At 41.6% G+C, this 26,422-nt stretch overlaps 1 long non-coding RNA gene across 3 annotated transcripts in view; it reads left to right on the top strand.

Annotated features, from left to right (window-relative positions):
* The first annotated feature begins 1,684 nt into the window (after positions 1–1,684).
* Positions 1,685–26,422, top strand: part of LOC309616029 — a 114,595-nt gene continuing 89,857 nt past the window's right edge. For all 3 annotated transcript variants that reach the window (XR_014237215.1, XR_014237216.1, XR_014237217.1), the window contains exon 1: positions 1,685–14,676. This is a non-coding gene — a long non-coding RNA (uncharacterized lncRNA). The remainder of the gene's footprint in view (positions 14,677–26,422) is intronic.

Here is a 26,422-nt window from a genome sequence, read left to right on the forward strand (position 1 = left end):
TTTTTTAGCAATAAAGTATTTTTTAGTTAAGGTATGTACTTTTTTTTAAGACATAATGCTATTGTGCATTTAATAGACTACAGTATAGTGTAAACATAACTTTTATATGCACTGGGAAACCAAAATATTCGTGTAATTTGCTTTATTGCACTATTTATTTTATTGCAGCTGTCTGGAACCAAACCTGCAGTATCTCCGAGGTAGGCCTGTATAAATTTGGAGGCTAATTATAGGTTGACTTAAGCTATGGGCCTGATATGATTTTAGGCTTGAAAACAAAAATATAGCTCAGGGTTTGGGGAAGGCGGCCATGAATTTGAATCTTAGCTAAGCTGCTTACTAGCTGTTTTACCACGGACTTGGTACTTAGTCATTTTCAAATTCACTTTTCTCATCTAAAAAACAGGGATAATTCTATCCATTTTACAGATTTGTTGCAAGAATTAAATGGGATACCCATACATAAAGAAACTAGCAGTGTGTTAGGTACAGAGTAGGTGTTAGTGCAAGTCGGTTTCTTTCCTCTTTAGTGGAGCGAAATGAGACTTTTACTAGACAGTGAGCATGGGATCCACATCACCTTTCCTGCTTTTTCACAATGTGATAGTATTGCTTACAAGGAAAAGTGTGGTAGAAATGATACAATCTTTGAGGGTTGATTAATTTTATGGGAACCTAGCTAGCCTGAGAACTGTTTTCAATGGTTCTTAAAGCTGTGGACCAGGCTCTTTTTTATCTAACTCATTTATGCAGATGGGTGAGGAATAAGATGCTCTCCCCTTCTCCTCTCCCTTCTCGGCCCCCCTCCACTCCCCTCTGTCACAGCACACACTCGTCCTGCTGTGCAGCGCTTGGGATCCGTGCTATCGTGTCTGTTAAAAGGAAGCCAGACTCAGCGTCTCCCATTACTCTATGGTGAGACTCTGGGTGAGTACCTTAACATCCTTTAAAAATGAAGAGTTTGGCTATTCCTTGGTGGTCCAATGGTTAAGACTCCGTGCTTCTATTGCAGGGGGCACAGGTTCGATCCTTGGTCAGGAAACTAAGATCCTGCAAGCCACATGGCATGGCCAAAAAAAAAAAAAAGTTTATCTTAGATAACTCTTAGGTCCCATCTCACTCTAGCATTTTCCAATTCTGCATTTAAAGAGTAATACCCTCTATTAATCCCACACCTAAAGATCATTCTTTGATCATGGAAAATTAATGTGCTACTTAGCTTTGCTGCCCAAGTGTCCTCAGTGGACCAGCTGTATCACCGTCACCTAGGAGACAGTTAGAAATACCGAACCTCAGGCCTCACCCAAGCCTCCAGAATCAGAATTTTAACAGGGTTCCCAGGTGATGTGCATCCCTTTAAAGTTTGAGAAGCACAGCTTTAGGGAACCACAACTCACTTTTGCTTGTTCATGTGAAATTCACTGCCTTCATCTTCAAAGCATGTCTCCGGAAACCGCATCAAATCCCAGAAAATTCCCACGAGGACACTCACACTTTGGCCATGTTTATAAAGGGAAAATGAGTCGGAGAAAAAGAGGGCTTGATGAAGGACTGGGAATGATGACTGTCGTAGGGAATGCGACCGTAATCACGCAGAGGCAGCTGTCGCCGTTTCCTGGCTTGTTCTATGACCGTAATCACGCAGAGGTAGCTGTTGCCGTTTCCCGGCTTGTTGTTTGTGGTGTTGGGATTCCCCGCGGAGCCAGAACAGCCTTTTGATACCTGAGCTAGTTAAACAGTTAGGATACAGGATGTCATTTGCACAAGGTGATGCCCTTTGGAAGCTGTCTAAGTTTCTTTGAAAGGGAAGAGACTGATTTGTACACTGGTATTTTTAAGCCTTGATTAATGTCATTCTATTTATTTTGGCCACCCCGATCTTTAATTATAAAATTATGCAGTTTGGAAGGAGACTATTGCCCCCCGCCCTACCTGTGCCAGGGTTAACTGAACACATTTCTCACTGGTTTCTTGACATGGTGTGGGCTTCAAAGTGAAAAACAAACTGCCTTGCTCCCCACAATTGATCCTCCCTTCTGTAGTTGGCAGTCATGCTTTTTTTGAGCACAAATGCTGATTGCTGCTGCTGTGGCCGCCTGCCTATGTACCCCTGTTCAAATGGGCTGCTGAGGAGACTAACTTCATTTGGCTGCTAGGGGAGTGGATGAACTTGAGCTGCTCTCAAGCCATTGGTTCTGAATTTCTGTTTTTGCTGGAATGTGAATTCTCCCTCTATAAAGGGAATTACAGGTGGGCAATAAGAAGTATGTCCACCTAACTCACCAAGAAATGCACGGGAAAAATGTCAGCTCATGCACAGGAAATGCTATGATGCTATTTTCTCTTAAAGTCCTTCCCCTTATTCTTTGTGTCCTGTGTAGCTTTGCAAGCTTCCTTGTCATCAGCTGGAGCCTCTTACGACTCACAGTTTTAAAAAGGAGTTGGCCCTGTTCCATCTTGCTTCCATCCTTGATTCCTAAGGAAACCAGAACAAGCTCTTGGGTAGAAGTGCTAGGAAGTAAAACTTGGACAAAGTTCCTTTCAAATGCTTTTGGAACCAGATGGTAGTTTTAAATGAAACATTTCCTAGACATGATGATGTCAGATTTTTGGTTTTTTAAAAAATTACTGTATTTCAAACTTCAGTTTCCTCAGAAGGCCAACTCTATAATCTTTATTGTATAGATAGTTTTGGTTTTCCGTTCTTAAATTTTCTAAATAAAATTCCAACATGCTTTTTTAAAAAAAATTAATTAATTAATTTATTTATGGCTGTGTTGGGTCTTCGTTTCTGTGCAAGGGCTTTCTCTAGTTGCGGTGAGCGGGGGCCACTCTTCATTGCGGTGCGTGGGCCTCTCACTGTCGCGGCCTCTCTTGTTGTGGAGCACAGGCTCCAGACGCACAGGCTCAGTAGTTGTGGCTCACAGGCCTAGTTGCTCCGCGGCATGTGGGATCTTCCCAGACCAGGGCTCAAACCCGTGTCCCCTGCATTGGCAGGCAGATTCTCAACCACTGCGCCACCAGGGAAGCCCCCAACATGCTTTTTAACACCTTGTCTCTGGTGAAAATTAAAATGTTGCTTAAAATCACACCATGGCAATTTTGTGCAGAATATGAAGCTTTCACATGACTTGACACTATTCTAAATCATTCATATTGAGAAAGTGTAAAAAATGACTCGGATTTAGTATCTTAGGGAATAAAATGCTTTTTTTCACTCTTATCGAAAGAATTCTAATGTAGTTTGAATATCTTGGGAGATGAGTTTATTCTGTGATGATGGACATGTTCTATATCTGTGCTGTCCAATATGGCAGCCACTGGCTGCATGTGGTCATTGGGCACTTGAAATGTGGCATGTGCAACCAGGGAAAGGAGTTTTAAATTTTATTAATTTAAATGTAAATAGCCACATGTGGTTAGTGGCTACAGTATTGGTTTAGACCAAGGGTTGATAAATTATAGCCCCTGGGCCAAATCCAGCCTGCTGCCTGTTTTTGTAAAGAAAGTTTTTTTGGAATATAACTACACCCATTTGTAAAATTTCAGAAAGAGAGTGAAAAGTAAAGAGTGAAAGTATTTTTCCATGCATCAATAAGCTCCATTACAGAGCAAATAATATCATTCCGTATGTGGTGTCCTACAGATTTCATGTTATCTCCTTTAAACACTTTATCTTAACATTTAAAGACCTCAAACATTAATCTGTCCCATGGCCAAGGTAAAATATCACTTCAATGATCATTTCCTCTTTTAATTTTCATACTCTTTAAGTTTGTAATATTTGTGTACAAGTGTAGTAATGGAAATTTCAAGCATTTAGCTATGTTTGAAATCTCAAGTAAAGTTTTATATACGTATATATGTCTACTCCAAATTTCAAACATAAGACTTTTGATAATATTTCTTATTAGTAAGAGTTAAATGTGAGAGAAAATTTATTTATTTTTTAATTAGAAAAAAAAGTTTTTAATTATCTGGCCCTATGTTCATCACAGCATTACTTATAATAGCCGAGATATGGAAACAACCTAAGTGCCCATCAAGGGGTAAATAGATAAATAAAATGTGGTATATACAATGGAATACTACTCAGCCATAAAAAAGATGAAATCTTGCCATTTGTGACAACATGGATGGAGCTTTAGGGTATTATGCTAGATGAAATGAGTCAGTTGGAGAAAGAGAAAATTTAAACTTATTATTTACTGCTGCAGATCTAAGAACAAGCAAAGAAAGAAAATGGGAATGTGTGAGAACCTTAGAAAAATCACACAGGGTTATTTTCCAAATACTGGGAACTGGGTGTACTATATAATAAAGACATTGATTCAACCAAATTCTTTCGGCACTGACTCAGTGATGACTAATAGGGCTGTAATATAAAGGGAAGATATGGTAGTAACTTGGTTTATGATCTCTCTGGGTAAAATGCAAGACAGTGTGTAATTAGAACTCAGTCAATGTCAAGGAACATCTATCTTGTTTCTCATTTTAACCTGTGCTCTGGCACATAAATCTCAACTAGACACTTTGATGTGAAGCTCAAGAACAATAAATGAGTCCCGCCTCCCTGGAGTCAACTTCCATTTGGTACGTGGGAAAGATGAAATACCTGGGATCACAGTGGAGGATAATGTGCAAGGGAAAGGAAGCAGTGTGAAAGGCTGAAAGGTAGAAACGCAGGGAGGAGGGTCAAATGACAGTTATAAAGTAAACATATACAGACCGTACATTGATGGGAATACTGCAGATTTCTGTTTTCCCCCATAGTCATCCTTTGCCAAGAATGCACCATATTGACTTAAACTATATTGGAAGAAGAAACCTCTGAGGTTGTATGAAATGCAACCCATTTGGGAGAGGCTAAGGAACCCGATTATGTCCAGCGAAGAGAGATGGGAAAAGTTGAAGGAGGCAATTAGCAGCCTATATATGCTTAGTGAGCTGTTTTAAAGGGTACAGGTGACAATTAGCCTGGTACTTATCTTGTGCCAGAAGGAAGGCATTTCAGCTAATACCACAGTTGGTTTGTGCAGACTGCTATAAATAACACCTTCCTTTGGCTGGAAATGACTCAGCAATGTTCTTCCCCAACCCCACTGTGTCATTAAGAGGTTGTGAAAGAAACTTATTCCAGGCTCCCTGGGGACAAGGTGAGCAGGTAATGAGGGAAGAGGATGCCTTTCCTTGGGAGCAGGAGGGCCCCATGAGCAAGATGTAGGCTGGCAATGTGAAGACAGCAGTGTCCCGTGTTTCTGCCTTGGATGGCTCTGCGTGTTTTCAGGAAAGAACCAGAGAACCTTGTTGGAAGGCCTAGGCCCTGGTCATGTGACCTTGAGGAAGCTATGCAACCTCTTTTTGGATCAGTTTCCTCTCATTTCTCTGCCCCACACACTTCACATCAATAAGAGGAATGATAACAAAGAATGCTTCGGGAGTGTAATTTATAAAAATACTGAATCGCTATGTTATATACCTGAAACTAACATAATATTGTCAATTGGCTATATTACAATAAAAAAATTAAAAAAGGAATGCTTTGAAAAAAGTAAAAACAACCACCACCACAACAAAAACAACAACAACAAACTTATACATAGTTAAGAAATAACTATTACCCTAGAGTGAAGTCCAAAGGTGAAGGTCAGATTGATAAGGCCCCAGGGGAAGGGGGGAAGGAGGTGGCATCTAGGACATTCATTTCACATCTGATTTAGATCCTTACTCTGGGAATCACTTTGGGATTAGGATCTATTCCGTGGATCCAGCTGCTGTATTGACCCACACACTGGTAGAGTGTTTAGAAAGTTCTTTGGGAAAAGTCTGGGCTAACTTGAAAAAGTATCATCTTCTTCTTCATGTATCAGTGTGAAAGTGTGAAGTGTTTAGCTCTTAGTGATATTCTTTGTTTTTGAAACTATGAAGGGCAAGCTTGGGTTGATAGTTGTGCAAATAAATGAAGAACAAGCCAATGAGAACAGCAAAGGCTATTCAGAGCTTGTTACAGCAAGAGAGTCAGCCACCGTCACTTGTGTTTGGCAGAGATTCAAAGGCAGGCAGGGGAGTAGGAGGGCTTCACAGAAGAGAAAAGGGAAGGCTCCAGGTGCGCCCTGATTGTAGGCTGTTGGCCTGGGAAGCTGGAGGTGGGCTAAGGAGCGGGGCTCCTATGTGATTGGTTAGGGTGCATATTTGGCTTTCTCTGGTTGGCCCTAAGTTGGAAGTGAGGTCAACAATCAGGAAAGCTGTCAGTTATTAAGTCCTGGCCATTTGGGGCAGATGGTTGCAGAAGTTATTGTTTAGCTTCCTGGATTGTCACTAGAGATGGCAGCCTGGCTTTTGTAAGTCTGACTGACAGCAGGCTGGCTTCCTGGGCTGTTGATTGTAGATGGGGGGTTGGCTTCCTCACAAGCTGCTGCAGGTTGTGGGTCAGAGTTCTATCTTTATACATGGTCTGCTCATCATCCATTTTATATTCAGTCTCTCATAGTTGAGACCAAACACTGACAAATATCTTTCTTTAAGTTCTTGTTTTGCTACAACTTGTGTGACCTTGAGCAAGTCACTCAATTTCTCATGTATACGTAGGATCGTATTACCTGCCCTGTCACAGCTCATAGGGTTGCCAGGGGTCAGATGAGATAAACAAATACACAGTATGGTGTTTTGCCAAAAGATTTATGTTCTGCTCAAAGACTTACTTTCAGTTTCAGGTTCAGAGGATTCACTGGCAAAATAACCACTCCTCACTTCAATAAGCAAGAAATAAGGAAATTTATTATATTAGTAGTAGGTTACAGTATGAGAAGCAATAGATATATATGTACATACGTCATCAATTTGGGAGCATTTACATTGCCAAGTATGTTACTAGTTTGAGAGAACATTTATCACCAAATTGAGAGAACGAGGAACATCATCAACCTGGGAGAATGTGCATCACCAGGTTGGGAGAACAAGCAATATATATAAAGAGATAGAAGCGCATACCTCAGCAATTTGGGAGAACTTCATCCAGATTCAAGCAATGTTGGGAGATCCCTGGGACAGCAATCTGGAGTCCCAGTTGGGAAGGTTCCGGGCAGTGCGCCCACCCCACGGGTGAGACTTCAAAGTGTCATCCCAAGGAATCCTGCTTTTATCGCCAAGCCGCAAGCTGATAATCACCAGCTTACGTGCAAATGTGCAGCTCTGGCTATTATGTTAAATGTTTTTATTTCTAATCATAAGTCTCAGAGTGTTCGCTGATCGCCGGGAACTGGCCAGATTCCCAGGGCCTAGGAAGCTTTGAGACTTATTCCCTTTGCTGGTTCTCAAGACTTGCTGGACTTACTCCCTTCCTTATCTGTTGGTTCTCAAGACCTAATTTCGTGACTTCTGCTGGTTAGCACTTTGGCATGTAACTCTTTTCAGGGTCTCTGTTCAGTCAAAGGCCTATTATTGCCTCTGAAGCCTGAAGAAGACTACTTTTATTAACTTCCCTAACATATGGTAGCCTTTTCTCTAGGATGTTGAATAAATTCTAATGATGACAATGATAGAGACCAGTATGAAGTAACAGCTATCTTCACTTTTCCCTTCCCTGCTCTAAGATATATGAAACCATATTGTTATTGGTTGTAAAAGGTTAATTAATATTAAATTAGCACCTCTGGCACTCATTAAATTTTGAACCACTTTCTTCATGAAGTCTCCCCATTACTAAGTAAACAAGAGAAAATGCACTGTTTCGTATTATTCAACACTTTGGGTAACAGACCCGTTTTGGGAATTTGATGAAAGTTACATATGGATCCTCTTCCAGAAAAGTACACATATGCACATATACCCAATTTTACACAAAATTTCAGGGGGTTCATGCATGAGGAGTCCATTTATGTAGACTTTCTGAGACAGAGGTTCTCAACCTGGGTTGCATATTAAAAATGTCTGGGTAGTTTTAAAAAATCATGTGAATTTTTAAGCAGGTTGACTCCAAGCCCATTAAATCAGAATCACTGGGGGTGAGACCCAGACATCAGTCTTTTGAAAGCTCCTCAGATTTAAACTGTTGCTCTAAGGCAGTGGTTCTCAAGCTCTAATTAACAGTGTAATAACCTGGAGAGCTTGTTAAACCCAGATTGCCTGGCCCCATCCCCAGAGTTTCTGATTTGGTGGGTCTGGGGTGGGAAGTGGACATTTGCAGATTGAAAAATTCCTCAGGTGATTCTGATGCTAATCTCTAAGACTCACAGCCCTGGAGGAGGGAAACCAGGGTCCAACCTGAGACCTGGTATTTGAGTGACTCAGAGGTCACACAAATGCAGCAACACACCATTCTTATCATCTTGGGTACAGGCAAGCGTGTGGCTGCATACTCTTTGAGTGAGTAGTCACCAAATGCTTGTGTTTCTCTAGGGTTCGCCAGCCCAGAGGAGAAATCAGAAGATGGAAAACATCTCCAGAGCTCAGTCCTAACAATGGATTTGCTAGTCCTATACCCTCCCTGGAGTCCTTCCATCTTACACGGCCTGTTGTCTTTCAGGCTGCAGAGAGGGTGCCGAGAACTGAACTCTATTGGGGAAATAGAATTAAGAACAGAATCTTCCTCCAGCCCAGAAATTGTCTCCACAAAGGTAGTAGAGAAAGAAACCAGTTTTATTATTGAATAAGCATTAAACCAGCAAGTGATGCACATCACAGGCAACCCGCTTAGAGATTGCAAAGCAGAAAGTAATCTCACCTTTTATATAGCCAAGCAGATACAACTCATTACAGACACGTTCTCAAGATAAACAGTAACTAGTTCTCAAGTAAGAGGACTTGACAGCACCATTTGTCACTAACTTTATCCAGTAATTGGGGTGACTATCTGTGTTAGCTAATTGGCCTTATATAGAGGGAAAACAAACTTCTCATCCCTTTATGAGATCCCTCCTACAGCTTGGAGCCAGGTGCTCACAGAAAATGGGAGATCTGGGCGCTGTCTGTCTTGACATTTACATTTTAAAGAGATGGGTCCCAGTCTTTGAGAAAGGCATTTCTGGGTTGTAAAGCTGACAAAAGACCTACCTAGTTCTCAAAAGGATTTATCTACGTTTCAAAGAGAGAAGAAATTACAGCTTTAGGGGTTCTAAAGTAAATGAAAATAGAAGGGAGGGGAATCTTTCCCCTTACTTTCTACAGGGAGAATTATACCTCTTATTTTAAATAAAATCCTTACACTCTGTCTTAGGCTGCTTGGGCTACCTTAACAAAATTCCATAGACTGAATGGCTTAAACAGCAAACATTTATTTCTCACAGTCCTGGAAACTAGGAAGTTGAAGATCAAGGTGCTGGCAGATTTGGTGTCTGGTGAGGGCTCACTTTCTGGTTTGCCTATGGCCTTCTTCTCTCTGTGTCTTCACATGGCAGGGAGAGGGAGGGAAAGAGCATGAGCTCCTGGTGTTTCTTTCTTTCTTTTCTTTTTTTTTTTTTTTTTAAAGCGGGAGTGGAGATCTAGAAAGGGGGAACAGTTTAGTTTCTGATATACATTTTTAAAAAAAATTTATTTATTTATGTATTTATTTTTGGCTGTGTTGTGTCTTCATTTCTGTGCGAGGGCTTTCTCTAGTTGTGGCAAGCGGGGGACACTCTTCATCGCGGTGCGCAGGCCTCTCTTGTTCCGGAGCACAGGCTCCAGACTCGCAGGCTCAGTAATGGTGGCTCACGGGCCTAGTTGCTCCGCGGCATGTGGGATCTTCCCAGACCAGGGCTCTAACCCGTGTCCCCTGCATTGGCAGGCAGATTCTCAACCACTGCACCACCTGGTGTTTCTTATAAGGACACTAATCCTATCGATCAGGACCCCACCCTTATGACCTCATTGTACATTAATTACCTGCTTGTAGGCCCTATCTCAGTACTGTCACACTGGGGGATAGGGCTTCAACATATGAACTTTGGGAGGCACAGTTCAGGCCATAGAACTCACAGTCTGAGAGCTGTGTTCAACACAACTCCCTGTACCACCCCACTGCTAGAAGCTTTTCAACTTAGTCTCTCTGTGGCATCAGCACCACTGTGGGGTTGCCAGGCAAGCAGCTGCCAGGCCAGATCAACCCGTTGGAATGGTTCTCTCTTTTCTATCACATCCCTACCTCCATCTTCTTAGAGGGTAACCGTCTTTGTATCCTTTCTTCTCCTCATCATCCAAGGGTTGAAAAGGCCTTGAGGGGACTTTGGTCAGACTTTATCTAACAACATCCCAGGTGAGTTCTGAGAGTTCTTTTTACTACAGTCTACCTCCCCAGTTAAAGTTCATTTATTGTGCATTGTGCAATGGATTTACTTCCATCAAGCCTGCTCTTTGACCTGGGACCCAGTCTCCTTGGATTAAGAGAGAAGACAGGCAGCATATGGGGTTCTAAAGCCTCATGGGAAAGGTGATAAGATTTAGAAATTGTTCCTTATGAGAACTTCCCCCAGGAAATTTGATACTCTTATGGAGGTAAGATTGAGACCCCGAAAGGGCATACTTTAGTCACAAAAGTAGGCTATAAACTTTCTTTTTTTTTTTAATTTTTAAAGTTTTATTGGAGTATAGTTGCTTTACAATGTTGTGTTGGTTCCTGCTGTACGGCAAAGTGAATCATCCATATGTATACATGCGTCCCCTCCCTTCTGGATATCCTCCCCATTTAGGGCACCATGGAGCACCGAGTAGAGTTCGCTGTGCTATACAGGAGGTTCTCAGTAGTTATCTATTTTATACGTAGTGGTGTATATATGTCAATCCCAATCTCCCAAGTCATCCCACCCCCCTTTCCCCCCTTGGTGTCCATACATTTGTTCTCTACGTCTGTGTTTCTATTTCTGCTTTGCAAATAGTTTCATCTGTACCATTCTTCTAGATTCCATATATATGTGTTAATACGTGATATTTGTTTTTCTCTTTCTGACTTACTTAACTTTGTATGACAGTCTCTAGTTCCATCCACGTCTCTGCGAATGGCACAATTTCCTTCTTATGGCTGAGTAATATTCCATTGTATATATGTACCACATCTTCTTTACCCGTTCCTCTGTTGTGGACATTTAGGTTGCTTCCATGTCCTGGCTATTGTAAATAGTGCTGCAATGAACACTGGGGTGCATGTATCTTTTCGAATTATGGTTTTCTCTGGGTATATGCCCAGAGAGTGGGATTGCTGGTCATATGGTAGTTCTATTTTTAGTTTTTTGAGGAAACTCCATACTGTTCTTCATAGTGGCTGTATCAATATAATCTTTCTTTAAAAGAGGTGGCTTAGGTTAGCTGTAAGGATAACTGTTTTGCTAACTGGAGAGCCACCTACTACAGCCCCTATTCTCCTGCTCTCCCAATGTTGGTGCCCATTCTGTCCTCCAGGTAAGTGGTGAACAAATATTTAAAGTATGCTGGCTTGGAAGCTTCCAAATTATATTTATTCCAGCTTACCCATGTGTCTCCATCTGACCCTTATCTTTAATTACAGCCCCACCCCCATGCCAACACATACACTCCCTCCTCCAAGCAGTTGTCTTCTTCTTGGTTGGCTGAAATCCTGTGTTTTTCATTCAGACTTTACTAAGCTTATAACAGTATTATCTTTAAGACTACCAAAATTCAAAGCGATTGATTAAAATATGACATATGGCAATGTTCTCCAAATTACTCTTTGTATTCCTTTAGCCAGAATCTCTCTTTCTACACTTTTGTCAACTTCTTGGTCATGTGGCTTGGTCCAAATTCCCATCCCAGTGGGGCAGACTAGGCTTGCCCCATGTGTTCTTAGCTCTATGCCTCTTCCATACATTTAAAAGTGGGTAGGATAGTTTTCTTGCTACTTGACAGGAGTAAGGGCAGAACCACTAGAATAGTATAAAATGGGAAAAAGGAGAAGAGGGTTTTAGTATTTTGTTTTGTCCAGAGGTAAGAATTGCAACAGAAAAAAATGACTCAGAATTATGAATGCTCACTAGGAGCCCATCATGGTGTTTCATATGCATGAACTCATTTAGTCCTCACTGCAGCCCTTTGAAGGGAAAACAGTTAGGATCCAGGTTTTACAGATGAGAAAGCAGAGGATTAGAAGGGTTAAGTACCACTCAAGGCCTGGGGTTTGCAGAGCACCCTGAAAGCAGAGGCAGTGCCATGTTTAAATTTCTCCATCCCCAGAGCTTGGAATAGAGTCTAGAACGGTGCTGTGCAATAGAAATATAATGAGATCCACATCTGTAATTTAAATTTTTCTAGTGCCACACTAAAAAAGTGAAAATAAACATGTGAAATACATTTTAATAATATAGTATATTTAATCCAATATATAAAAATACTACCATTTTAGCATATAATCAATATAAAATTATAAATGAGATGCTTTGTATTTTTTATCATACTAAGTCTTTGAAATCTAGTCTGTATTTTATACTTAGAGCACATCTCAATTTGAATCAGCTATAGTACAAAGTACCCAGTGGCCATATGTGCCTAGTGGCTATCATATTAGATAGCATACTGGATACCATATTACAATGCAGGTCTAGAATCTAGTAGGAGACTGTAGTAGAGACAGTAATGCTCACCAAATATCCACGTGCTCCACTACGTTTCCCAGCTCCTCTTGCAGTTGGGAGAGCACATAATTAGTTCTAACCAATGGGCTGCAAGCAATAGTTACATGTGCCATTTTGGGGTCAAAGCATTGAACTGTCAGTGCAAGCCACCCCCTGATAGGTTTTTCCTTTGCCGTGGCAACTGAGGAAGCCTTGTGTTATGTTGGTAGAGGCAACCTGGATGTCTCAGTTGCCACGTGGTGGGCAGTTGCCCTAGAGATATACTTTGACTTTGCAGGGGGAGAAATAAACTTCGGTTGTGTTAAAACACAAAGATTTTGGAGTTGTTTCTTTTGACAGCAGATCCTAGCCCTCCCTGACTAAAGAAGTAATCACAGATTTTGGTGAATGAATGAGAGAGTGAAGGGACAAAAAGAGAGAAGAAGAACCATCTTCCTCCAGGGACCAGAAGAATGGGGGGGTTTGCACCAACCAGCTAATACAACCTTAACCCGGAAATACTGGAGTGATTTCATACTGTACTAGGCCTGGTCCTGTCCTCTTGCTAGAAATAATGGAGCAATCCAAGATAAGGGGATGAACACTAGGACACTGGACCATTTACCACGGATGATTTCACTTGAAGAAAGTTTGTGTCTTGACATTTCCTTTTCCTTTAACAACATTTACTCCATGTCTTTTGATTATCTTGTTTGCTGGACTGCACTGGGTAAAGTGTAAAAAGAAGGCAGCATCAGAAAATCCATAAGGCAAAGAAAAAGTTGTGGGCAAGAACTTATCCTCTAATGGGCAAGAGAATTCTCTATTTTTGGTAGAGGAAGCTAAAGAGAAATCTTATTTCATCCAGTAAACTGTAAACCACAATCTAATAAGGCACAATGGCTGGATTAGGTGCTAGGGCTTTAGGACCTAAATAGTTTTGCAATTAAAGGCTATCTCTCAGTTTTCAACATCTCTTGGAAAAGTTGTAAAAATTTATTGAATCCATTGCATCAATTTATTCCTGAAAGTATCATATTTAACTTATGAGGCTGTCAACAGAACTATTCATAATTCATCCAAGACACCTTCAACTCATGATGACTCATGTTCCCTTGATGTTGAACTGCTTATAAACTACAAAGACTGACATTTCCAGCATCCAGAGAGATTATTTTCTTAATGTCATTGCTGTTTATATTCATGGTCTGTCAAGGTCAAGGACTCGTGCAGCCATCAACGCTGAGTCACTGTTGCTGAGCACTTAGCACGTGCTCAGCATTCTGTGTGCATCGTCTTCTCTAATCCTCACAACAGCTCAGTGAGCTCGGCATTATTATCCTCATTTCAAAGATGAAGAAACTTGTCTCAAAAAGTGAAGCACCTTGCCCCGGTTCACAAAGTGAGGCAGTGGTGGTGTTGTAACTCCAACCAAGCTTTATCTGATCCCCAAGACATACTTCTACCCAGGGAACCATGCTGATTCCTAATGTGGAAATGGATATTGTGTTAGTTTGCTAGGGCTGCCATTACGAAGTACCACAGACTGGGTGCTTTAAACAAATTTATTCTCTCACAGATTTGGAGGCCAGAAGTCTGAAATCAAGGTGTCTCCAGGGTTGGTTCCTTCTGAGGGCTGTGAGGAAAGGCTCTGTTCTTGGCCTCTCTCCTTGGCTTGTAGGTGTGCCTTCTCCCTGTGTCTTTATATCATCTTCCCTCTGTACAATGCCTGTGTCCGGATTTCCTCTTCTCAGAAGGACACCAGTCATATTGATTAGGGCCCACCCTAATGACCTGTACAAAGACCCTATCTCCAAACATAGTCACATGCTGAGGCTTGGGGGTTAGGACTTTGATGTATGAATTCTAGAAGGGATAAAACCCAGCCCATAAAGATATGCAGCCAATTTGTTTTTCTAAAAGGTTGCAGTACTGTTTATTTTGGGGATGTGGCCTTTGTTTGAATCCTTCTAACTGGCATTTCAGGAGCTGAGTCAGAGTTTGAGTTGTGCCCGATTTGTATTCATCCTCTTTAAGGCTGAACTTGGAAGTGTCAACTGATAGCAATAGCGGGCTCATGGAGCCACGGCTGCCTTTGGCTTCGGTGTGCAAAGGGCTACATGAAAAAGATGGATTTAAGGTATTTGGTTGATCTGAGTCACTGCTCCTTCCTGTCTCAAAAGACTATTTAGAGATTAATTGGATAAAAATTGCTACATAATTGGGTGGTTGGGAATTGGAAGTAGTGACTCAGATTCTTCACAGTACCTGGTATAAATGATAAGTGAGGGCTGGTACACTGAAGCTTTTGTGTCACTAGCTATGTGGAGGGCACGTTTTATATTGATTGGGTTTGAATGGAAAGGAAAAAGGATCTGGGACAGGCTTTGGGGTCTGTGTATGTATGGTGTGGGGTGGGGGATGTGTTTGAGCCGGGCAAATCAAGGACACAGAGGTAAGGAATGACCTACAAGGAACAGCAGTCCTCAGTCAGGGGGAAGAGAACCCATTAAAGGAAGGCCAGAGGCCATCTGTGTTAGCCCTGCTGACCTTTGCAGACACAGAGTTCTAAACCTAAATCTCTGAGACCAGTGATGCGCTCTCAGAGGATGGAGGTCCCAAGTTGGCTTCTTTTCTCATTTTCCTAAGGGTGGAACTTTGAAACATTCTGAGGCTCAGATTCTGTCTGCCATTGCCTCTTTCCAGTCTCAGATCTTGGAAAACACTGTGATGAGGGGCTCATCTGTATCTATTTTGGAAATGGACACACATCCTAATGGTGCTGTCTCAGCTTTGCCCTGCCCACTGGATGTGAATTCTAGAAGAAATCAAGCTGAGTGTTATGCAGCTGACCAGGTCACCCTTCCTGTTCTCAAAACACAAGCACATTGTGTCTGATAAAGATCACATGATGACTGCAGTTTTTTGTTGAGGACAGAGCTTCCTTAGTTATCCCAAGGGGATACAGTGCAAAGGGAGGGGAATTCTGCTTTATACCACTTTTGAGTCTTCCTGCTCTTGTTGGTGGCTCACAGTGGCTCTGTGTCTGGGCCTTGCATGAGATATGCAACCTGCCAGAGTATTTAGAATTGTTTATGACTGTTAGGAAAAAGACATTCATTTCCCCAAAGGAAATCTTACTCTGCCTCTGTGTAATTCTGCTCTTACCTGAGAGTATAAAAGCTGTACTCCTTGCGCTCTCCTGAAGAGAAATCTTTGTTTTCTGATCTTTAACAAGTAGGATGAGTTCAGGGTGAGATGAGATTTCAGCTTTTCCCTCTGTCATAGTCAGGCTTTTCAGAATGAAGCGTTAATGGATGCAGAAGCACTTTTACGTGCTTGGAGAATTGTTCTCATAGGAGGACAAGATGTAATGTTCCTTGTAGAAGTCAGTCTAGTCTTTCGTGTGAAACCCACCAACACTAAAATTTGCACACCTACATACACCTTCTAGCTGTGCTCTTCTGGAGGTGCTGTCTCTTTGCTGTTCACTGTTTTCTCCTTGTTATATATGCCCTTGGGCTCATTTACTTATTTTTTAAAAAGAACGTTAACTCCTGAATGGAAACAATGGCACCTTTCTAACACACTTGGTTTTGTATTTACCATAGTACCACAGAAATATACAAATGTCGCGACTGTTTATTCACCTTCATGAAAAAGGATTAAAAACCTGCTGGGAATTGAATTTGAAACTCTGTGAACTGATCTTGCAAGATAATTAGCCATCAGTCTGCCTCAGGAATGCTAAAAAGAACATAGAAGATGAACTTTACATCTGGTTTTTTATAAAAGTAAAACAGGAAAGAGAAGGACCCTAAGAGATGGTCCAGGCATTTGCTACATGGTTCCAGTAGCCCTGGAGGCTGGACTGAGCCCAGAGACTGGCACCAGAATCTTGGGTCTGCAAGAAACAGGGAAAGGTTATGGTCACTAGTCTGCTGTGCAATGGAAGTTTCCTTGGTCATCTCCAGTCTTTTTGAAGGACAGAGTAGAACTGGGGCTGCCTGTTTACTAGCCTCTACTAAGAGTGAGAATAAGGTCAGTGCTGGCATAGTGAGAAGCCTAGGTCTTTGGTATAGGATGAGACAGGTCAAGTGTATTAGTTATCTGTTGCTAGGTAAAAAGTTATCCCCAAACTCAGTATCTTAAAACAACGAACATTTACTGTCTCATAATTTCTGTGGGTCAGGAATCTGTGCAGCTTAGCTAGGTGTCTCTGCCTCTAGGTCTCTCCAGAATCTGCAGTCTAAGTGTCAGCTAGATTCTCATGGGCTCTTGCACTGAGTGAGGGCTTAGGTTCTTGCTGGCTGTTGGCCAAAGACCTCCCTCAGTTTTTTGCCTCATGAGCCTCTCCATAGAGCAGCTGGTTTCCTCAGAATGAGCAAATGAGAGCAAGAGAGGGTGCCCAAGATGGAAGCAGTCTTTTTGCAACCTAATCTCACAGGTGATATCCAGTAACTTCTGCCACATTCTTTTTTTTTTTTTTTAAGACTTTTTAAAGAAAATTTTATTATTTTTGGCTGCATTGGGTCTTCGTTGCTGTGTGCGGGCTTTCTCTAGTTGCGGCGAGCGGGGGCTACTCTTCGTTGTGGTGCGTGGGCTTCTCATTGCGGTGGCTCCTCTTGTTGTGGAGCACGGGCTCTAGGCACGCGGACTCAGTAGTTGTGGCTCGCGGGCTCTAGAGCGCAGGCTCAGTAGTTGTGACGCACGGGCTTAGTTGCTCCGCGGCACGTGGGATCTTCCTGGACCAGGGCTCCAACCCGTGTCCCCTGCATTGGCAGGTGGATTCTTAATCACTGCGCCACCAGGGAAGCCCATCTTTTTAGAAGTGAGCTGGTAAGTCTACCAGCACTCAAGGGGAGAGGATTACACAATGATTTGTCTACCATGAGACAGAATCACTAGGGTCCATCTTAGGGGATTCCCACTATATCAAGAACAAGATAGGAATAGCAGAGATCAGGTCACATGAGCAGAAATATGGAGAATCCAAACTCTAATAATAAAAACCAAACTCACAGGAGTTTGGGCTTTGGAACAGCTAGCCAGGAAGGACAGACATGAGACAATGAGACCTTACAAGCTAGGATAAATTTTGCTTAACTCATAAAAACGGCAAGGACCATAGTGTTACACATCTTCATATTCACTATAAGGCTAAGTAAGTACTATGTCTTATACATATTTGTTGAATGCATGAAGCAGAGCATTTCATATTTTTTCTTAGTTATAGTGATTGGTTTTACTGCTTTCTTATAACAGTTTAGAGAATTTGAATCTCTTAATAGAGTAAACCCAGATAGAATTAGGGTTTCTGTCATGACTAAGGTGGCTATATAGTATATTGTCCAAATATTTTGCCAATATTCACTTTTGAAAATGAGAGGAGGTACTATTAATGACTATGCAAGTTCAACAGACGTACACTGAGATCTTCCAGGAAACTGGGGTATATAGTCCTCCTAGCTGTTACCCTGGGACCCTTGCAATAACTTCAGAATCCTCTAGTTCGGAGAAGACCTCGGAGCCCTCCCGGCTAAAGAAGCTGCCGGGAGGACACTCTTCCTCCAGTCTGGGCCACAGCTTCCTTATTTGTGGAGTCAGGAGGGAGTGAGACAATGTCCCATTTTGCACCTAGCAATTGACCCTGTTAGGTTTCCGCCACTCTGGAGATTAATGTAATTTTGAGGATCTCCTGGGTACAGAGAGTAATGAGAGTATCAGTCGACAAATGATTGTATGGATAAACAACTGTTCCTAATCCAAGCTCAAGTTCTGACTTTGGAAATCACTTCACCTTGCTGACTCTCCTTTTTCCTTTCCCTGTGGAATTTAAGGGAAATCTCCTTTTCCTGTAAATGAAAGTAAACAGCTCATGTCCCATGGTGATGGGAATAAAGATTCTAATTGTTTCAAATACTTTGTAAATAAAAGATATGGCAGAAAGGACAACTTACCTTCAGCATTATCACAATATTTACAAAGAGATTTAAATTCTTATATCAAAATCAATAGCTTTTGATCATTGAGCACTGTGAGCTTTCTTTTCAGGCTCAGGGCCATATCTGTGCCACAACTGCCCCGATAAGGCAAAAGCATCATGTGAGTAAATCTTCATAACTAACTGAGATGTAGTAGTCGTAATCTTTTTTTTTTTTAATAAATTTATTTATTTTATTTATTTATTTTTGTCTGCATTGGGTCTTCATTGCGGTGAGTGGGCTTCTCATTGTGGTGGCCTCTCCTGCCGCAGAGCGCGGGCTTCAGTAGTTGTGTCATGTGGGCCCAGTAGTTGTGGCTCGCTGGCTCCAGAGCACAGGCTCAGCAATTGTGGCGCACGGGCCCAGCCGCTCCGCGGCACGTGGGATCCTCCCGGACCAGGGATTGAACCCACATCCCCTGCATTGGCAGGTGGACTCAACCACTGCGCCACCAGGGAAGCCCGGTAGTCGTACTCTTAAGTGTAGCATTGAGGAGAAACCATTCTCATATGACGTAAAGGCTGGTGCCCTGAACCATTTCATTTTCATTTGCCAGTGGCTTCTAGAATTTCCTGGAAACATCTGAGGTTGAATCTGAGTGTATATCTTGTAAATCAATGATCTTTTCCCCTCATCCTCAGCCAACCTGCCTCAGCCAACCTGCCTTAACTAGAGGGAAAACACCCTCATGTCTCCATTCTAGCTTTTTTCCTTGGCCAAATGTATGCAATTATTAATTGTGCTACTGATCTAACTCCATTGATATTCTGGGAAAAGTCCATCTTATCTATAAAGTCAGAAGGAAAGGTGGAAACCATGGAGAAGGACAATAGATTTTTATGGTATGGTCATGGAAAAACGACAGATTTCACAGTTTATCTCATATAATGGAAAGAGACTCTTGAATAGAGAGAGTCTTAGATAGAGTAATTTATTTTACCCAGAATTATGCACAGATAGATAAATGGTGCTTCTTTAACGAATATGTGTAAAAGTAACCATTTAACCTATAATGTTATGTTCAGTGTAGTTGATACAGAGGTGAAAACAATGGGCTGAAAAATGCAAAGCTTCCCTTGGAAGAAGTTCTGCTGGATTTGACCAATTTCTTTTGACATGCGTGAGGGGTCGTATTTCCATGGCAGGCTCAGAATTTCACAGCTTTTACGACATGTGACATTTTGAGTTATTTGGAGATTAAAAAGGAACGACACACCAGACTAGAAAAGCGTGATCACAGAGTGAATGGTCCACAATTGAAATCGAGGATGCTCCTTTCTTTCTGAGGCTCCAAAATCCCTATGGCTCACACATCATATTTATGTCTTAACGACATCATAGGGCTTCATCACTGTTTTCCTGATGGACCCCCTCCGAAAAAAGTCCATCTTGGACCAAGTAGGCTTGCAGTGGGTACAGAACCTGGCCTCTGTTTCTTCTTGAAGGGCGGAGGTAGTGCAATGTGGTGGAGAGAAGCAAGGCATAAACTATAGAGTCAGAGAACTGGGATTTAGACCCAGCCTTGATCTTTCTGGTTGTGTCACCTTGGGCAAGTCAATCAAACTCTCTGGACATGGGTTTCCTTATCTGTAAATGTGAAACAGTAATTAAACCACTGTAGAGATGTGGTGGGTAAATGAAAGAATGTTCCTAAAATGTGGTTATTAAATGAAAGAACACGTAAAAGCACAAGCATGATGCAGTAATCAATAATTGTTATTATCCAAGCATTCAGGGGGCATCCTCCGGATGGTCTTTGGGTTGGCCTTTTGAATTGTTAATATTTACAACACAATAATAGTTGTATCTTTGTTTCCAGACTTAAAACTTATATCACATTAAAATGAGAAAGTATTTTCATTAATACTTCTGAATTTTTGCAGGGGGCGTGGCAGGTGGAGATGGGAGAAATTGAGGGAGTCAGTGGAGACTTTCACTGTTATGGGCATTTCTGTGCATTAAAAATAATTTGGAGAGCTATTGCTTACTTTGGAATTGATGAAATCTTCTCTCAATCTGTGGGAGGGAGGAGGTTCAAGCCACCTTCACTGACTTCTAAAATGTTTTATTGATGTACTATTTCAAAAACTTTACTCCTCTAGGATGTTAAACAATAAAACAATCACCCCATCCATCCCTCCAAAGGCCGATTCCTGGTCTTCCTCCACCCTCCCAGCTCAGTTCTCAGGTGTCTATCATCTGTGACATTAGTCCTGCCTGCTTTCTAAGCCAGTTCTGACCAGCGGAAGTGAGCAGAAGCATCAGTTCACCAGTTGGAGCCGGGTACCCACTGAGAGCTTCTTGTTGGCCGTGTCCTTTCACCGCACCAGGATCCTTTACTTTCCCTGCTAGTTCTCCAGTTTCTTGTTGGCACTCCTGGGGGCTGGCCTCAGCCTCCCATGGCCCCCAGCTGCAGTCCTGGAAACCCAGTGCCCCCTTCTGACTTAAAGCATCGCGTGATGCAGGCCTTGTGATGCTAACTACACATCGTGGCCCTTTGGGATTTCACTTCATCTCTGCCAGTTCCAGCTGGAGTCTGGACTTCCTTTCATCGTGTGTGTCTGACACCGAGCACTGGACAGAAGTTCGTCTTTCTTGCACCAGGGCAGCTTGTTCACCTCCGTCCAGCATGGTCCTGGTTTCCTCTCTGTTCTCTCTGACTCATACTTCAGAAGTCCTAGCATGCCTCATGCTTGAGAGTGTCCTAATGACTGGCAAAAATGAAAAATAAAAATGGAGTCCTGTTTCTTCATAGCGAGCCAAAGGTCTAGCTATCAGCTAATTAGCTTTAGCATCAATACTGGAGCCTGAGTTTAGTGGAAGATATGTAGGCCTTTGGGGCAGACACACTTGGGTCCATATCCTGACTCAGCTTTGTGCCCTTGAGCAGGTCACCCAGCCTCTCTCAGCCAACATTTCCTCACCCTCAGAAGCCGATAAGGATACAACATTTTCAGGGTTGTCGTAAGGATAAAATGAGACCATGCAGGTATGTAAATTAGCTGGCACATAGTAAACACACAGCAAATGTTAGAGATTATTGTTATTACCATGCTACTGCTGAAAAGAACTTAGATATGTGACACCACTTTCTAAATAGTGTTTCCAAATAGGATTTCTAAAGAATCCCAGCCAGGGAACAGGGACCCACGGAAGGTTTTCATAAAGAGTCAAAATGTTAAAACACATAGTAAAATTTATTAATTCTTTCTTGAAGGAGAATAGCTTTTTATTTCGTGGGAGAAAAAAAAATCCTTGGAATTCTCTAGTTGAGATGTGTCAATAAGTTCTAATGAAAACATGAAGAAAGAAGACAAACTACACTATGTCATTCAATGATGAATTCTCACTAAAAGTCAACAGATGTTCAGCAAATCAGTGATTCATTGAAAAGATTGCCCTACTGTGTTGTCACTATCATTCACAGTGATTCAATAAACTAGTCACATAAAAAAAATCTAATGTGCGTAATTTATCTCTGAGACACGTCTGTGTCTAACGAGTACAGAATGTCTGGGCCCCTAGACAGGTTGGTGTAATGACTACTAAAGGAATATGAGACATAAAGAGGGATGGGCACCCTATCAATCTGACAGAACGTCTGGCAAGGACATGATGGAATAGTAATGCAGTGGTGGGGGCCAATTTTCCAGAGCCTATCACTGGCTCTAGGAGGAGGGAACCCACTCATCTGAGGATGTTGGCTTCCTTGCAGCTGAACTGAATGGTTTGATTCGTCCACTCACAGTCGGACTGCATCAGCAAAGGAAGAGGCATCACTCTTTGGGAAAGTCAGACATTCCATGAATTGAGAACAAAATATAAATTATTAGAAGTTTTTGATATGTCAAGGTCTATTTGAGTATCTACCTCAGAGACATAATTATGCTAATCTTGACTTCTCCTAGTAAATGAAGATAACATAATTTATTTAACAGGTAGACCTCAATGTGAGTGGTTTATGTAAAATAAATATATATACATACACACATAATACAATGGAATATTATTCAGCCATAAAAAAGAATGAAATAATGCCATTTGCAGCAACGTGAATGGACATAGAGATTGTCATACTGAGTGAAGTAAGTCAGAAAGAGAAAGACAAATATCATATGATATCACTTATATGTGGAATCTAAAAAAATGGTACAAAAGAACCTATTTACAAAACAGAAATAGAGTCACAGATGTAGAAAACAAACTTATGGTTACCAAGGGGGAAGGGGGGGAGGGATAAATTAGGAGATTGGGATTGACATATACACAATACTATATATAAAATAGATAACTAATGAGAACCGACTGTATAGCACAGGGAACTCTACTCAATACTCTGTAATGACCTATATGGGAATAGAATCTAAAAAAGAGTGGATATATGTATATGTATAACTGATTCACTTTGCTGTACAGCAAAAACTAATACAACATTGTAAATCACCTATACTCCAATAAAAATTAATTTAAAAAACCTCAATGTGAGTGCCACAAAATATATATGTACAAATTAAAAAATAATAAATGAATAGCTGTGTACCAGTACCTTAGAAGCTTCCCTGTGAGACCTATAGTCTGACAGAATCAGGTTCATTGACCCACTGCCATGAGGGAACCATACACCAAGAATCATTAGGTGTCAAAACAAACAAAGGAAAAGATGGAGATAGTATAGGATGGGGGGAGGGTAGAATTTAGGTTCAAAGCATTGTCAGATCTAGACTGCAAAGTGAACGCAAGGACCTGTTTCTTTGGACTCTACAGAGTTAGGTTAGACAAGGAATACTGAGTCCAGAAGCCTCTTATCTGAAGCTCTGCATTGATTGTGAATCAAGAATGCTTCCCTGTGTCGAAGTGATTTAGATTCTTAGGCAAGAGTGGAATGTTTCATTCTTATTGATATAATGTTACATAGTGAAGTTCCTGATAGTCTATGACTTTAAACTACAAAGTTTCTCTAAATTATGTGTCAAGTTCATTGGTGATGGAGAAAAACTAACCAGGGGAGAGGGATAGTGAATAGCGGTGAGAAGGTTTTGCTTGAAATAGGGTGGTCAGGAAAGACTTCATGTTCGAGTAGAGATGTGGAAGCAGCAAAGGAGTGAGCCACGCAGAAGTCGTGGGGAAGAGCCTTGCAGGAGACGTTCCTCACAAGGAGCCAATATGGATACGTTATTATCAACTAAAGTTCATACTTTATTCAGATTTCCTTAGTATATCCTTAGTGACCTTTCTCTGTTCCAGGATCCCATCCTGGATACCACATGACATCTCTTATGCTCCTCTTGGCTGACAGTTTCTTATAGTTTCCCTCCTTTTTTTTTTATGACCTTGATGGTTTTCAAGAATTTTGATCAAATGTTTTGTTGAATATCCTTCAACCGGAATTTGTCTGATGTTTTTCTAATGATTAGACTGGGGCTCTGGGGCTCTAGGAGGAAGACCACAGAGATGAAATGCCGTCCTCGTCACATCATATCAGGGGATGTATTATCAACCTGAGTTACCACCGTTGATGTTAACTTTGATCACCTGGCTCAGGTGGTATTTGTAAGGCTTCTCCGCTGTAAGTTAATCTTTTTCTCTTCCTTTCCACACCATATTCTTTGGAAGGAAATCACTGTGTGCAGCTCACACTTAAGGAATGGGGAGCCATGCTCCACTTCCCATTTATTTATTCATTCATTCATTAATACAAATATGGACTCATGGGTATTTATTTTATACATTGGGTTTATAATCCAATATTACCTTACTTATATTGTTGCTCAAATTGTTCCAACCTTGGCTATTGGGAATTCTTTCAGGTTGGTTCCTGTGTCCCTTTGATATGACCCCATCATTTGGGGATTTTTAGCACTTCCTTACCTTCTGAGACTAAAAGATGCTCCAGGCCCGTCCTGTATAATCCCTGCCCCGGCCCTAGAATCAGCCATTTTTCCAAGGAGCCTTACTTTCTTCAGAGTGGATTTCAATTTATTTCTTGCAGGTATTGATAACCTGGAACCATCAACCTTGGAAATAATCTAGAACTTCTTTTTGTACTCTCAATTATTATGAATTAGATCATAGACTTACAAAAGGGTATTTTTTGGTTACGAATTCTCAAGGAAATTTTTACCCTCTTCTCTCAAGCACCAATGTCAAGACATGCATATTTCCTTGATGTCTGCTTCTGATTGGCCCGTTTATGTCTCCTTGCCTTTACCATCAAGGTGTAGTTCTTTGGTGTCTCAGTTTAGGTGGCGAGCCTCCTCTTGGCCTCCCCCACTTTTTGGTGAGTCCAGGTTTCATCTCCTCTTGAATCTTCTAACACCTGAAATCATCAGAGTGTAAACTCAATAAATCAGAGTTCAGCAGAAACTGTTCGAATGAAAGAGCTAGCTTGAGGCTTTCTTGTCTGCCACAGTTCTCGCTTTTACTTTATTTTTGGCCATTGTGGATTCTTTCACTAGGGCCAACTCATTTAAAAAGGTATTTCTCAAATTTTATCCTTTTTAAAAGTGGTTTCACTTGGGAGAGTCGTTCAGTTTACCTACTTGGCCATTCCACCAGAAATAAAAGTCTAGGTTCATATCTTGACCTTGTTATTGATTAGAGAAGGATCCCCACCGTTGGTTTCCTGGAAGTCAACAGCTTACATGGGTCAGGAGCACCAGCACAGTAGTAAAATGCTCCTCTCTTTGTGGTTACCCAGTGTGTTATTACTTTAGGCTGAGGGGATAGTGAAGAAGACTGGAAGGTACATGTCTAATAACCCCGGACAAATAGGCTTTTGCGGAACTCCGGTGATGCGAATGTTGTTGAGTTGGGGGGGGGGGTCATACAATTAAGATTTTTCAGCTGAAAGCTGGGTAGACTCCTTTTTCTATGTGAAGAAAGGCTGACATAAGCACTCTGACATGTTCTACTCAAACCATGGTCTCTCTATGCATGGACTGTACACACCAAGGCAGTAGTGCATGGGGATGGGCAGGGGGTAAAGAAGAGACTTTTTCTTCCAGTAACTGTCCTATCACTCCATTGCCCTTGTCATCTATTCTTTTTGAATGATCAGTCTCTATTTGGTAGTTTCCTCTCCTAATTCATCACTCATTCAGTTTTCAACCCAGTTCCATCTGACTTCTATTCCATACCACTCCACTAAAACAGCTTTCACCTAGTTCATCAATGATCTCTTAGTCTATTCAAAATTTATCTCCTTTCAATTCTCACCCTACTTGGCTTCTCGTCCTAGACTGTTGTTGAACAACTTCTCCTCCTTGAAACTCTCACACACCTTGGCTTCCTGATTTTCCTCCTATCTCTATGGCTACTTCATCTCATGGAAATCATTCTTCCCTCTCTGATGGCCTGTCTTTATTCTCCACCCATTCTTCTATCTTCATCTTCTTAACAAATATTAACTGAGCTCTATGTCTGAGATATCACAGACAAGTGAATAAGATAGACATGGTCCTTGCTTTGCATAGTTTGCTATCTAGTAGAGTACAAACTATTATTAAAGTGAGCTATGGGATTACATATCAGGAGACCTCAAAGCTCATACCTCAAAGCTCAGATAATAGCTATTTGGCCACAGTGAGTAGCTAGGCATGGGAATCAGCATGTTGGAAGGTCCAAAGACAAGAGAGTGTGTTATGTTTAAGTAGTTGAGAGATAGCCTAGAATGGCTTCCCCAGCATGGGGAAGAGCAGTGAGAGATGAGACTGGAAAGGTAGGCAGGGATCATGCCCTGTGGAGTCTTGTGAGCAGAGTGTGGGACATGAAACACGTTGGCTGGAAGGGAAGTGGCCAGAGCAGTTTGAAGTCCAATGTAGTCTATCAGGAGAGAGAGAATGATGACTTGGCCAAGGGTGACGCATTGTGCCAAATAAAACAAATTCAAATTAAGGAGGGAGA

This window comes from Balaenoptera borealis (assembly GCF_965194805.1).
Source record: "Balaenoptera borealis genome assembly, chromosome: 18".
NCBI lineage: Eukaryota > Metazoa > Chordata > Mammalia > Artiodactyla > Balaenopteridae > Balaenoptera > Balaenoptera borealis.